The following is a 12931-nucleotide window of genomic DNA, read 5'->3' as shown; positions in this document are numbered from 1 at the left end:
CAGACAGATGATAGTGTTGTGAAGCCTGAAACTATGGATCACTCCACTCAGACAGAGAGTATTGAGGAGGAAGAGAAATCTCCCTCCCACCAGACTTTAGGAAAGGATCAGCCTCCTCAGGGAACTGATCTGACCCCTTGTGAAGAAACTGCCACAGAGGTAGTCAGGCCTAGCCTGGCAGAACCCCTGATGTCAGTGGACCCTTCCAAGGTGGGACCCAGTCTGGAGCAGGTAACCTGCCCCTCTCTACCCTGCCTCAGTCAGCCCAGGGCTGTAGAGGTCAGGGAGGCCAGTGTTGGACCCCAAAGGGCCCCCTGTCCAAAAGAATTTCCCAATCAGCAGATTAAGGGCACTGAAGCTAGTAGTCCTAGCCAAGTGAAAATAAAACATACTCCTGAGGGATCCCCCTTAAAATTAGGTAGGGACCTCCCACAGATGGACACTGTTGGGCACAGCCAAACTTGGGACCTGAGGGCCCCAGACCTGACCTGTCCCTCCAGTAAGCCAAACAGAGGGACCCAACCTCCAGCTGTAGGTAGCCAGAGGTTGACCCTGAGAGCCCAAAACAACTCAGTCTTGGAAAGAAAGGCCTCTATGGTGGAAAATGATTGGAGGAAGCTGAGCCCAAAATTAGTGGAGCCTCACTTCAGTACTCCATTTCAGCACCAGCCTTTTACTTTGCCAAAACACACCACAGGTAGAGATTCCCTATGGTGGAGACCCTCAGACACCCTTAGGGTGAGGGATTGCTTAGTGGGCCCTGAGATAGGGGGTAACCATGCCAGTGCTGGTACTTCCTTATATGGCCACTCAGGCAATATAGGCTTACCTGGCAAGGCTAGCCTTATCTCCTTTCGTTTGGGGGGGGGTTATGTAGGAAGGTAAATCCCTGACTATGGTTGCCCCCAACTTTTTGCCTGGTGTTTTGCTGGTTTTCTGACTTAGTTGACCTGGGGCCCTGCTATTCAGGACCCCAGGCCTACTGCTCTCTCTGTAAAATGGATTCCATGTACCTTAGGTACATATCTAAATTGGATACTGAGTCCCCTTATCAGTCCCTGTACAGTGTACCTTAGGTACCCAGGGCATAGGTGTACCCAGGGCCTACCAGGGGCTGCAGCATGTATTATGCCACCCCTGGCTGGCCATCCAAATCTGACACAACTGGCTGCTTGACAGCTGGGGCAAGGTGGTGTAATCACCCCTTGCTTTAGATATAGTATACCTATATCTAACCCTAAAATGGACACACAGATCTCCTATCAGTCACTCCTATGGCAGGCCTTAACAATCCTAAAGGCAGAGTGCTTGGAATCGTGTGAGATGGTGCTCTGGCATGAGCTGAGCCTGTCTGCGGCTTTCGGGATCCATCCCTTAGCCGTTTCCATGATATCGCATACCATATACTCTTAAGTGCATTATAATCCTCGCGGTTATATGCCAACTCTGGTATCGCTTTATCAAAACATGTCGAGTAAGGTGTCATACGAATTGGAATACTAACCCCTCGCCAATTCTGGCGACGGGGTTAGCATTCCACCCTTCTAGAGGGACACGACATGTAGGTAACCCCTAACCCCGGTTAAAGTCAAACAGAGCCTCAGCTCCACAAAATGGATGCTGCCACCGAGACACAAGTCTGCCCTCCTGCTGCTGGGAGTCCTCCCAGAGCAGGAGATAAGGACAAAGGGTTTCCTGCCAGGGGCGGTGCCAACACCGTCCCAGACAGGGTTTTGTGTATTGTAGGTAGGCAGGGCTTTAGAGGAAGGTGACTGCACGTGGCACCCCGGTGCTCACTGTGCATAGGCTGGCTGGAACCAGTTCCAGGGTCACTCCAGACCCTGTGCTGGGGAAAAGCCCGCCAAGGAAGGGGGTGTAACCACCCCCCTCCTAGTCCCACCCATAGGGCAGGACTTAGTCGCGTGCCAGCCCCTTTTTACAGGATAAAGGTAGGAACTGGCCCCCTTCCAGATCAGATCATCTTTGAATCCTGAAACTACTTTCCACGAAAGGAACTCAAGACTTCTTCCTAAGATTTCTCCCTTGTGACTAAGGAGTAGTCACCCTGCATCCGCAGGCACCATCTTAAGAACACTGCGGTCTGCTGCAAGTCTCTCCTCCGGATCAAGACTGCCCAGCTCGACGAGAACCGGCTTCCCTGGCACCTCTGACCTCTACCTGCATCATCAGTCACGCTGAGATTCGTGGGTGTGACGAGACCTCGAGGGACCGGCCATCTTCAAGACTGCACGACTTCTTTCCAGCAAGCCCGCCGAGTGAATTCCTGGTGAGTCCGAGAAGCCCCCACCCTGAGCAGCTCCAGCACCGAAGTGCAGCCCCCCAGCATCTCCACGATCTGCGTGGGGCCCTTCTGCTTTTTGCTGCTCACCGCGTTGTTTGGCTACTAGCCGCTGGCTTGTGGCCTTCCTGACGACGCCCGACGACATTTCTGCTGCTGGTCTGGTTGCTCCAGACTGGCCCTTGCTTCCCTCCATCGGAGAAGTCCCCTGGACCCTCCTGGTCCGCCCAAGACGCCATTTTAGGTCCACCGCGTGGGCCTTGCATTTGCCAAGACTTGTTGCCCAATCCTGGGTCCAGCGACGTCGACAGCAAGAACCTTCGTGGGACAGCTCGCACCTCCATCCTGGTCACCGACAACGCCTCCTGGTCCGAGAGACTGCAGAGCCCAGCAGCGCCCACTCACCTGACTGCGGTGACTTCGCCCGGTGCCATCCTGGTGCCCACTTAATCACTGGCTAGTGATTCAAGAACTTGGTCCCCTCTGCTTTCAGGTTTCCTTCTTCCTTGATCCAGGCTTGGATCCATCGAACTTTTCTTCACTGGTCGCCTGCCAGCAACTTCTTCCTTCCAGGCTCCTGGTCCGGCAACGAGATCCCCGACGTCTTTTCAGACCTATGCAGCTGCAGCCCCTGGGCTAGGTAACTTCGGCACTCCGGTGTCCCAGCATAGCCTCACTATCCAAGGGTCAGGATCCACTGTCGTTTTCTCCCTACCAGGTCGGGTTCGCCCGTGAACACTAACTTTGTGAATTCTAGCTTCCATAGACTTTGTCCCGCATCCCGCGTGAGAGTGCACACTCTGCACCCGAGTCCCCTGGGCCTCCTAGTAGTAATCTAACGATTCCCTAGTCCAGTCCTAGCGATTCCAAAGCCTATTAGAACTGTTACTTACCTGCTAGTAATTCGCATTCCACTTTTAGAGTATATGGTTTTTCGTGCCCCTCGGGCATTTGTGTATAACGTGCTAACTTAAGTATTTTCGTAAGAGTTTTGTTGTGTGCTTAGCTCCCTGTCTCATAAAGAGCCAGGGTAGTCTTGTTATAAATAAATACACTGTTTATTTTCATAACAACTTGTGTGGTGTCCTTTCACTGGGTGTTCAAGGGGTAATGTGATGGTAAAACAGCTGGCTTAACACGCCCTCTAGAGTCTTAGCCTTAGACTGCTCGTATCCATGCTACTAGGATAGCTGGTCTATAAGGTTGACTTACAACCAATCATCAATAAGGGTTGTTTGGACTGATATATAGTGATCACTAGAATAGTGAACACTGCACATCAGGCCAACTTCTCACAGTGTGCATGATATTTCAATGCACAAAACAATTGGGACCCCTACAACTACAACAGCGCTGTGTTAAAACCCTAGAACGAGACCCTACATAACATTACATGAGAAAAAAAAGAAAGAATATAAGCAAATAAAAAAAGTGAAAATCAGCTATATAAAAGCTGTGGTGGTCGGATGTATGGACCATTTCACCCTAAAGACTCCAGCTGATCACCGCTTCGTCCCCTCAATACTGTTTTCATGACAATTTTACCACTGAGTTGATGTCATTGTACTCAATGCTCTGATGTTGCGACTGCCCTATGCATACCCCGTAAGCAAACCCCTGCTATGAAATCGCCACCCCTTTGTTTTACTTTGTTGCTTGCTCCTTAAATATTTTACAGTGTGGATATAAGGACTAAGCAACATGCTCCAGAGCTGCCGCAATGATCCATGAATAAATACAGCATGTCTTCTACAGTTCGATTTCTGTATCATGTCCTGGTCTTTGCAAAATCTAAAACGTTAACAAAAGGCCGGAATTTCTCTCTGGGAAATATGGCAACTCTATCACGAACTGCCTTTCAAAGATCATGGTTAAACATTGTGAAGAATTAGAAGAATTAGAACGGCCTTTACTACATAAATATATTAATATATAAAAAGCACGCAATTAAAAGATAAGCAATTTGGTGTGATTTTTAAAACGCTCTAAATATAGCAAGATAGCCCGGTGGGTTAAGGAAACTGCCAGAGAGAGAGAAAGGTATCATACATCCGGTGGGAGAAACCAGTCTGGTCAATAAAAAGAGCTGCCTTTATTTGGGCAAAAGAATCACAAGTTACAGCTCTGTGAAGCACAACTTTTGCAGCATGAGCTATGAATAACACTCTCTATTATTGATCTGTCCTTGGCTTCACCCCATCCGCATAGGATGACACCTGGTGGCCCCCCGCCCTCGGAAACCTCACCACTTCGTTCAACCATGCACGAAACCTCAGCATAATACTAGACTCATTGCTCACAATGAACTGCGAGATCAATACCGTATCCTCAGCCTGCTTCAACACCCTCCGCATACTCCGAAAAACCTTCATATGGATCCCATCCGAATCCAGAAAAACAGTCACACACACCCTCATCAGTAGCAGACTGGACTACTGCAACGCTCTCTACGCAGGAATCAACAAGAAACGACGCTCAAACTCCAGACGTCCCGAAAGCCGCAGCCAGATTGATCCTAGATATCCCCCGTCGCAACCACATCACCCAACACTGCTTAGATCTCCACTGGCTCCTCTCACATTTCACCTGTTCGATTAGCTAGATATAACATGCATTCGCATGGAGTGCTTCAGGAAAACGCAAATAAGAGTCGCCGAAACAAGCACTGATGGGAGAACAGAAGAAGCCAATCAGAGCAGTGATAAAGAGGATACACTCAACGGGATACACAAAGACTTGCAGGCAGGCTAAAATAAATGGAGACATAGTGGTGGCTACTGTGAAGGCAAACTGGGGTAAGTCCTTAGGGGGCAGCAGAGGTGGCAGCGCAGGGGAGAAAAATAGGGAAAAGAAAATATTACTTACCTGCTGACCTCTGCCTCTGTGGTCTTCTGCTCATCTGCTCCCAGCAGCCAATGCACAGGCTCCCAGACACCCCATGACAAATCCAGACGCTGCTCTCATGCTGGTAATGCTATTACCAGCATGAAAGCAGCACCTGTATTGCTCAAAAAGACCTGGTTTGGAGCTCAGACAGGGACTGGAATCCTGTTTCTCTTCTCCACCCTCCTGTACAATACAGCTCGGTTGGAGAAAGGCTAAGTGCGCTTGTCGGTTTGGCAAGGCTGAGACATCTGCCCAAACCCACATGCACACTTAGTTCCCACCATTCCCCCTCCCAATTGCTGACTCTCCATCAGGATGGCCCCACCCCCAAGACTCGGTACAGTGACAGCGAAGAAAAATAAAATGATAAAATCTTGTTTCATAAGCATTTTATTTTCCCTGTGTGCACTGCTGAAAGAGCAGTGGGGCGATGCTCCTCCATCTCAACAGAGGAGCCGCTGCTGTAGAGACTGCAAATAGAAAGCAAAGAACTGTGAGTAACATAACACAAAGCCAGTGGTAATCCATGGTCAAAATGCATTCCTAGGTAAGCTTTCAGCATGTTCCCAAAATGTGTTTGCAACCAGACAGCTGCAAAGTCTGGCAGGCTTTGACCTAAAAGGATTCTTAACATATGAATGTCCCCAAAAATCTAGGGGCTTATTTATGAGAGGCTTTCACAGCCGTAGCGTCAACATTTTCGATGCACAAGCCTCCCCATCATATGTATGAAGCCACGAAAAGCCACTTTGCATACCTTTGCATGGCCTCATAGATATGAAGTAAGACAAAGCAGTGCAAGTCACTGCATTGCCTTACTCTGCGCCAGGGAGGCGTTCCATGGACTTTGCAGTGGGTTTTACCACGCAACTCCAATGGGTTTTGGTGCTGCCTCAGATTCACTTAATCATGTAAACCTGGGGCTGTGCCAAAACCTTACGCCTCCCCAGTTTAGGCGTAACAAGAAGAAATATGTTTATTTCTCCTAGTTTTTTTCCTCTTTCTTTGTCTGCTGCATTCAGTAGCGCACAAAGAGGAAAACACCTCTCAGGACTGTTTCTGGGCAGGAAAGTGCCCCTTCCTGGTCAAAAACAATACTGCATGTAATGCAGACACACCCTTACACCATGGTGCAATAGTGCCTGTGTTGGCGCTAGGCAGCAAATTGTGCACCAGCGCAGGGGGGAAGGACAGGAATGCACCACATTTCATAAATACAGTGCATTCCTGCCCTTTCACTTTGGCGTAGGGCAGCGCGGCAAGAAGACTTGTGGCACTGCCCTACCCCAATTGCTCTTAAATGAGGCTCCTAGTATATTGTAAATAGGGAGTGTGATGCCTTTCCTCCTCACATTACCTTAAAGGAGGCCCTGAGATTTCCCTACGCCACTGACTCAGCTCCAAAACAAACACTGGCTCTTAAACACAAGGTGCGGTCTGTGTAGGTGGCTCATTTAAAAAAAAAAAACAGAATGCCTGTGCAGAGAGGACACAAGCTGTGGTTGGAGCAACCAAGCAGACAACAAGGGCCACTTGCTTAGGCGAGGCCTGATAAACCTTTCAACTGCTGTGCGATGGGGTAGAGTTGGGGGGGGGATGGGAGCACAGGGTGTGGAGTGGAGACAAGGCGACTTAATATCTAATGCTCTGCTTTTGGAAGTCCTTTATTTCTAGTCAAGGAGTCGTTTTCAGAACACTCAGACATCCCTAATTCTATTTTTTTTAAAAAGATATAGCCTACGCTTGAATAAGGTGGAAAGTTTTTTCCAAATAAATCGTAAAAGTCAGGAAGTGCAAACGTTTGGGGGCAAGGCAGTCCTAATTTGCCTCAAATGTTTCCCAAAGATGGGGTACATAGTAATTATAACAATTTGTTCTGTTATTTCTGAGACAACACCCACATTTGTCTAGGAAAGCTGATCTTCGAGCACATTAATTCAATGGGGTTAACCCAATAAGTCAAAGGACCTGGGTATCAATTGATATAAAGCAACAACAACGGTTGTATCCCCATTTGTTTGAGGCCTGCACCCTAGCTTCCCTGTCCTTGCCCTTTTCTTGTATTATAATTAATGTATTTATCTTGTATGGGTAGGCCTCCTTGTTTGTCCAACTAGAAGCATTGTATTTTTAGTTGAATATAAACTGTGGATTTTGTATTCTGAACTACTTTCCTCTCCACTTCACTTGAGCACCCCTTTACACGCTTACTGCATCTCGCAGTCTCTTCCCCTTTTTGCATTTAAATTTGTTATGAATGCTGAAAATAAATTTGAAATAATTTTGACTGACTGAATAAGAATTTTTTTTTTGATTGATGTAAGTTGGGTACGATCCATTCATATAGAATTCTGGCTGTTCAAAGAATTGAATCTCCTATTGTCTTGGGATTTATTTCCCCATATGTAAATAATAATTGATCTTCGAGCACAAACATTCCATTCTCATTGTGTTTTGATTCAACCAAAATAGTTTTGTTTTCAGAATTAAGTGACACATCAAGGTAATAAAAGCAGTATCATATGATCCTCTTATGAGCAGATTAGCTTAGATAAATATAAAGAATAACAATTTCAAGAAATCTCCTCCTGGAGGGTAGAGCGAGAGAGATAGAGCGAAAAAGAGATAGAGCGTATGTCATACGTGTGGATGCACCAAAAGGCCAGAAAGAGTGGAAGGGATATCACATGCTCTTTGACCCTAATGCATCTCAGAAAGTGAAATCATCTGACCTCGACTATGAGCGAGTAAACTAGACCTCTTCAAGGTGTCTTCTCCCTAAAAAAATTGAAAAGAGGTTATGAAAGGGCACTCATTAAATATTAAAACCGTTTCATGGTGTGCCAGAGCCAATGAGACCCAAAATTATCCAGGAGTTTACCCCAATGTTTCCAAAATGGGGTATCGGTGCCCCCATATGTCAAACATTACCTCCATTGGGCATTGTGTTTTGTCATTTGTGCCCCCTTACATAAAAAATGACATTGCCAGAATTTTGTCATTTATGCCATCCACATACCATAGCTGGCCCTTATGTCAACAATTACATCAGTATGGCAGTACCTGTATTTTGTCCCGAATGCCACCCCCTATATGCCAGGTTGTCAACCTTTATGCCAAGAATTACCTACATTGTGTTAGTATCAGTATTTTCCCACTGGTGCTCACATGCGAATAATTTCCTCAGACATGCGAGTATTTTTCAATGGGTACACTATATGCCATGAATTATCTCTAGTATGCCAGCACCAGTGCCCTTTATACCAAGAATTACACCCAGTGTGCCAGTGGCAGAATTTTGTCACAGGTGTCTGTCATGCTAAGAAATGCTGCAAGTATGCCAGCCCCAGTAATTTCCCCTTTGTCTCTATAAGAGAAAAATCACATTCAATATGTCAGGGACAATAACAGGCTTTTTTTTGCTTTTACAAAATGTTATTGAAGTAAGCATACAACATTACAGCAGCATAGAAATCACCGCCGGAGAACAAACCTTAAGGGAGGGAAGGCGTAAAGGAGCATGAACAATAAATTCAGGCATGCACATCACTTAAACAAAGTACAGCACAGTCAGAGTAAGTGTCGAGTAATAGGCACACATAGCAGTCCTGTGCATAAGAGACATCTCAGTTCAGTGACATTAATCTGTTACATACAGGGCAACCACGATGCAGGAATTTGTCATGTATGATACGAAATCTGCCGCAAGATCTGGGTGCAGACATTTTTCCAGACAGGATCTGGGATCTCACTCCACAATTCCTCTTCCCAACCCTTCCTTACCACCACAGCCGGAGCTATGGTCTTATTATGAGCTTTACGATAGAGAATGGTGAACAGGTGAATTGTGAATATATGACTTTACCACGAATACAAATACTCCGCATGGCATTACCACACGAATTTTACTTCGCAAGTGGCTTTACCACGCAGCTTTTTGGAACGCAAGTTCTAACATCGCATTTAAAAAACGTTACGTTCAGCAGCTCTTACTTCCATCCACCATGGAAATATGAGTCAAAACACGTCTACCAAAACTAAAAAACGACTACAATTATGACGTACACGTCACGTCTTTGGTGCGGCTCTTTTCTTTTACTTTTAAATGACACTGTAGTGCGTTTTTTTAATGTATGTAGCCTGCTCGTTTTATTTTTAATTTTTTCATGGGGGGAGACCCCCCCAACCCCCCAAGGCCACGCAGAACTTACAAGCAGGACGACCAAAAGGAATACCACTTGCGTGGTAAAGACGGTCGTGGAAGGCACCCGCGCTGAAGAGACGTTTGCGGGGTAAGTGGATCGTTGATAACGTCATGCGTGGAAAAGACTTCGTTGTAAATGATGTTTCCCGTGAATTGTGGGTCGCCCCTCCAGCAGGCAATCTGGTGCAGGGTAGGTCAGAGGCTCCATAGGAAATCCAGGTATTCTGTTCCTACAGCCACCCCACACATGATAGTATGTGAGGACCACCAGAGGGACGCCCAGGGCATCCCTCAGGTACTCCGTCAGTGTCAGGTAGGTTCCTTGCTTATATATGTCCCCCCCCCACCACCCCTCCCGTGTCTCAGATCCCTACTCTGCAAGTGAGTCTGCGTTAACCTCTCATGTGTAGCTGGAATCAGTGGGGGGGGGCTTTTAGCGGGAGTCAAGGGGAGTAAATAACCTGTGCCCTAATTCTTTCTCTTATTCTGTCCCATGCCTTAATTGTGCATTCTACTGCATTGTAGCAGCTGGAGTTGACCACAACTGGGATGCAGATAAGGGAGTATATTGGGACCGCCGACATGTAAATGGCTTTCACTGGCAGGTGTTGAAGGAAGTGGGTAGGTCAGGGCCAGTGTAAAGTGAAATGAGCTTGTGCACATTTATAGTATAGTTCCAAGTCTGGGACATCAAATTCCCCTTTTATGGAACGGCGGCAGTGTGAGATTCTCCCATTTTACCTGTGGATTCTTTCTGGCCCGGTCCAGGTGAACCGGCTGTGTTTTTAGCATCCGGAAGAAAGCAGTAGACAGCGGGAGGGGCATGTTTATGAATAAGTAGAGCAGTTTAGGGAGCAGCACCATCTTGATTTATTTATTTATTTATTTATTTTGAAAGTTTTATATAGCGCGAACAAGATCTTTGCAGATATCAGAGCGCTTTACAAAGCCGTGAATACCAACAGGAGAGTGAAATTAAACATAATAAGTGGGAAGGGTAGGAACGTGAGGGAGCAAATTAATACAGGTACATCAATAATATACATATTACAGATAAATGTGTGCATAGATAGTCAGTAACGTCAATAATACAGGTGGAATACATAGTCATAGAGTTCGAGCAGAATAAAACAGATCGGTGTAGAGTCTTTACAGATCCACGCTAATAGGTCAAGTGTATTTGGCCATAAAGATAGCTTTTACTTCTTTCTTAAAAAGTATGGTGGAGGAGATGAGCCTGGTTTCAGGAGGGAGTGAGTTCCAAATCCTGGGTGCCATTCCTGAAAAAGAGCGTTTATAGGTTTTTTTCCTTCCGGAATCTTCGAGGTTTTAACAGAAGATTGTTTGTGCCTCTAGTGTTTCTAGAGCCACCAGAAATTGACAGTTTCTGAGTGAGGTATCGGGGAGAGCCCAGGTGTAGAGCCTTGTGTGTCATGCAGGCGATTTTCAGATGTATTCTGGCTTCAAAAGGCAACCAGTCCAGTGATTTCAAGTCAGGGGAGATATGCGAGTATTTTTTTGATCCAGTGATGAGTCTCGCTGCAGCGTTTAGAGAGGCTCTTAGGGGTGCAGTAGTGGTTAACGGGAGACCGCAGAGGGCGGTGCTGCCGTATTCAATTCGCGGGATTACTTGTGCTTGTACTGCAGTTTGGAAGTCTTTGGCTGGTAGGAAGGGTTTGAGTTTCCTCAGGGTATTGATTTGGAAGTTCGCTCCCTTAGTCGCCTTGCTGATATGATGCTGCATGTTGAGATTGGAGTCGAGAGTTATACCTAGGGATTTCGCTGAATCCACTATGGTGGGTTGGACATTGAGTGCAGTTAGCTGTTTAAGCCAGGTTTGAGTGGTAGAGATCTTAGCGGGAGGCGAGATCAACAGGAATTCTGTTTTCAGAGCATTGAGTTTGAGGTGATTGTCAGCAAGCCAGGATTGGGTGCTTCTGATCGTTGAGTTCAGGAGTAAGATGTCATTGGGGGATTGTATTTTAAGATATAGTTGAGTGTCATCTGCGTACATGTGAAAAAGTACATTGGATGCTTGTAGCAAGGTGGTGAGAGGTTCCATAACTAGGTTGAACAGAGTTGGTGATAGGGAGGATCCTTGGGGGACGCCTAACGAAACAGGTATTGGAGAGGACAACAGGTTGTTACTCTTGAATTTCTGCAACCTGTTGTGTAAAAAGGAGGTGAACCATTTGAGAACAGTCCCAGAAAGACCCATTCTTGTGTTCAAAAGATCGAGTAACTTTTCATGTTTAACAGTGTCGAATGCTGAAGAGAGATCAAGAAGGATGAGGAGGCAGGTATCACCCTGATCTAGGATTTGCAGGGCGTCGTCAATTATGTGAGTCATAGCCGTTTCAGTGCTGTGTCCTGCTCGGAAGCCTGATTGATGGGGGTTGAGGAGATCAAACCGATCAATGTGTTTAGTCAGTTGTAGTTGTGCGCATTTTTCCAATAATTTGGCGAGAGTGGGAATATTGGTAATGGGACGGTAGTTGTTTAGGTCGGATGGGTCTGCAGTAGGTTTCTTTAGCAAAGGTGTGACTTGTCCAACTTTGAGGGAGACGGATATGGTGCCTTCTTGGAGCGAGCTGTTGATAATTTTAGTCCAGAGTGGAAGGAGCATTGGGGTGAAATCTTTGACAGCGTTAGCAGGGAGGGGATCCGTGAGGTGATTGGAGGGTTTCAAGGTGCTGAGCAGTTTGCCTATTTCTTCTTCTGAGTAGGTTTCAAAGGTCGACCATGTTGCATTGTTTTTAGGTTCGGTGGGTGTTATGCAGTTGAGTGTGGTGTGGAGTCTTGCGTCAGTGCGGAGATCATTCTTTATGTTGTCAGTTTTTTGGGTAAAGAAAGCGGCGAAGTCTTCACAGGCGGGTGCTTCGTGCAGGGTACTGAGAGGTTGGGGTTGTTCCTTGGATTGAGTTCTGATTAATTCAAACAGTTTTCTTGGGCGGTTTTTTGCTTGGTCAAGCTGGAGGCTGAAGAAGTTTGCTTTTGCGCGCTTTATTTTCCTGAAGTAGGCGTTTCTCTTTTTCTTCAGCGTTTTCAGGTGCAGTGCAGAGGGAGCTGATCTCCAGGTGCGCTCTGCCATTCGCATGGCTCGTCTATCTTCATTGAGACTCCCGTCGTACCATGGATTGGAGATTTTAGCGGAGACTCTTTTTAACTGCATGGGAGCAGCCTCATTAATTATTGAGGTCATGGTGTTGAGATAGTGGTCAGTCAGGGATTGGACATCTGTTGCGCCCTTAGGCGGAAGTAGGAGGTCTCGGCTGTTCGGGGGTATGGAGAATGGGTTGAGTTTTTTCAGGTCTCTTTTCCAGACTTTAGGTCTGAAGGTTTGAGCCGAGTTGAGTTTGACTTTTTCGTTGATGTGGAATGTGACAATATGATGGTCTGACCAGTCACAGGGTTGGATAGACTCAAGTTGAGTAGCGTCCTCTTTGGCGATGATAAGGTCGAGGATAGAACCTTTCTCGTGAGTCGGGCTGTTGCATAATTGTGTGAGGTCCAGGGCGCTGAGGAAGCTTTTAAGACTATTT

The sequence above is a fragment of the Lissotriton helveticus genome, chromosome 4_1, assembly GCF_964261635.1.
Source record: "Lissotriton helveticus chromosome 4_1, aLisHel1.1, whole genome shotgun sequence".
Lineage (NCBI taxonomy): Eukaryota > Metazoa > Chordata > Amphibia > Caudata > Salamandridae > Lissotriton > Lissotriton helveticus.
This window is presented reverse-complemented; position numbering follows the sequence as displayed.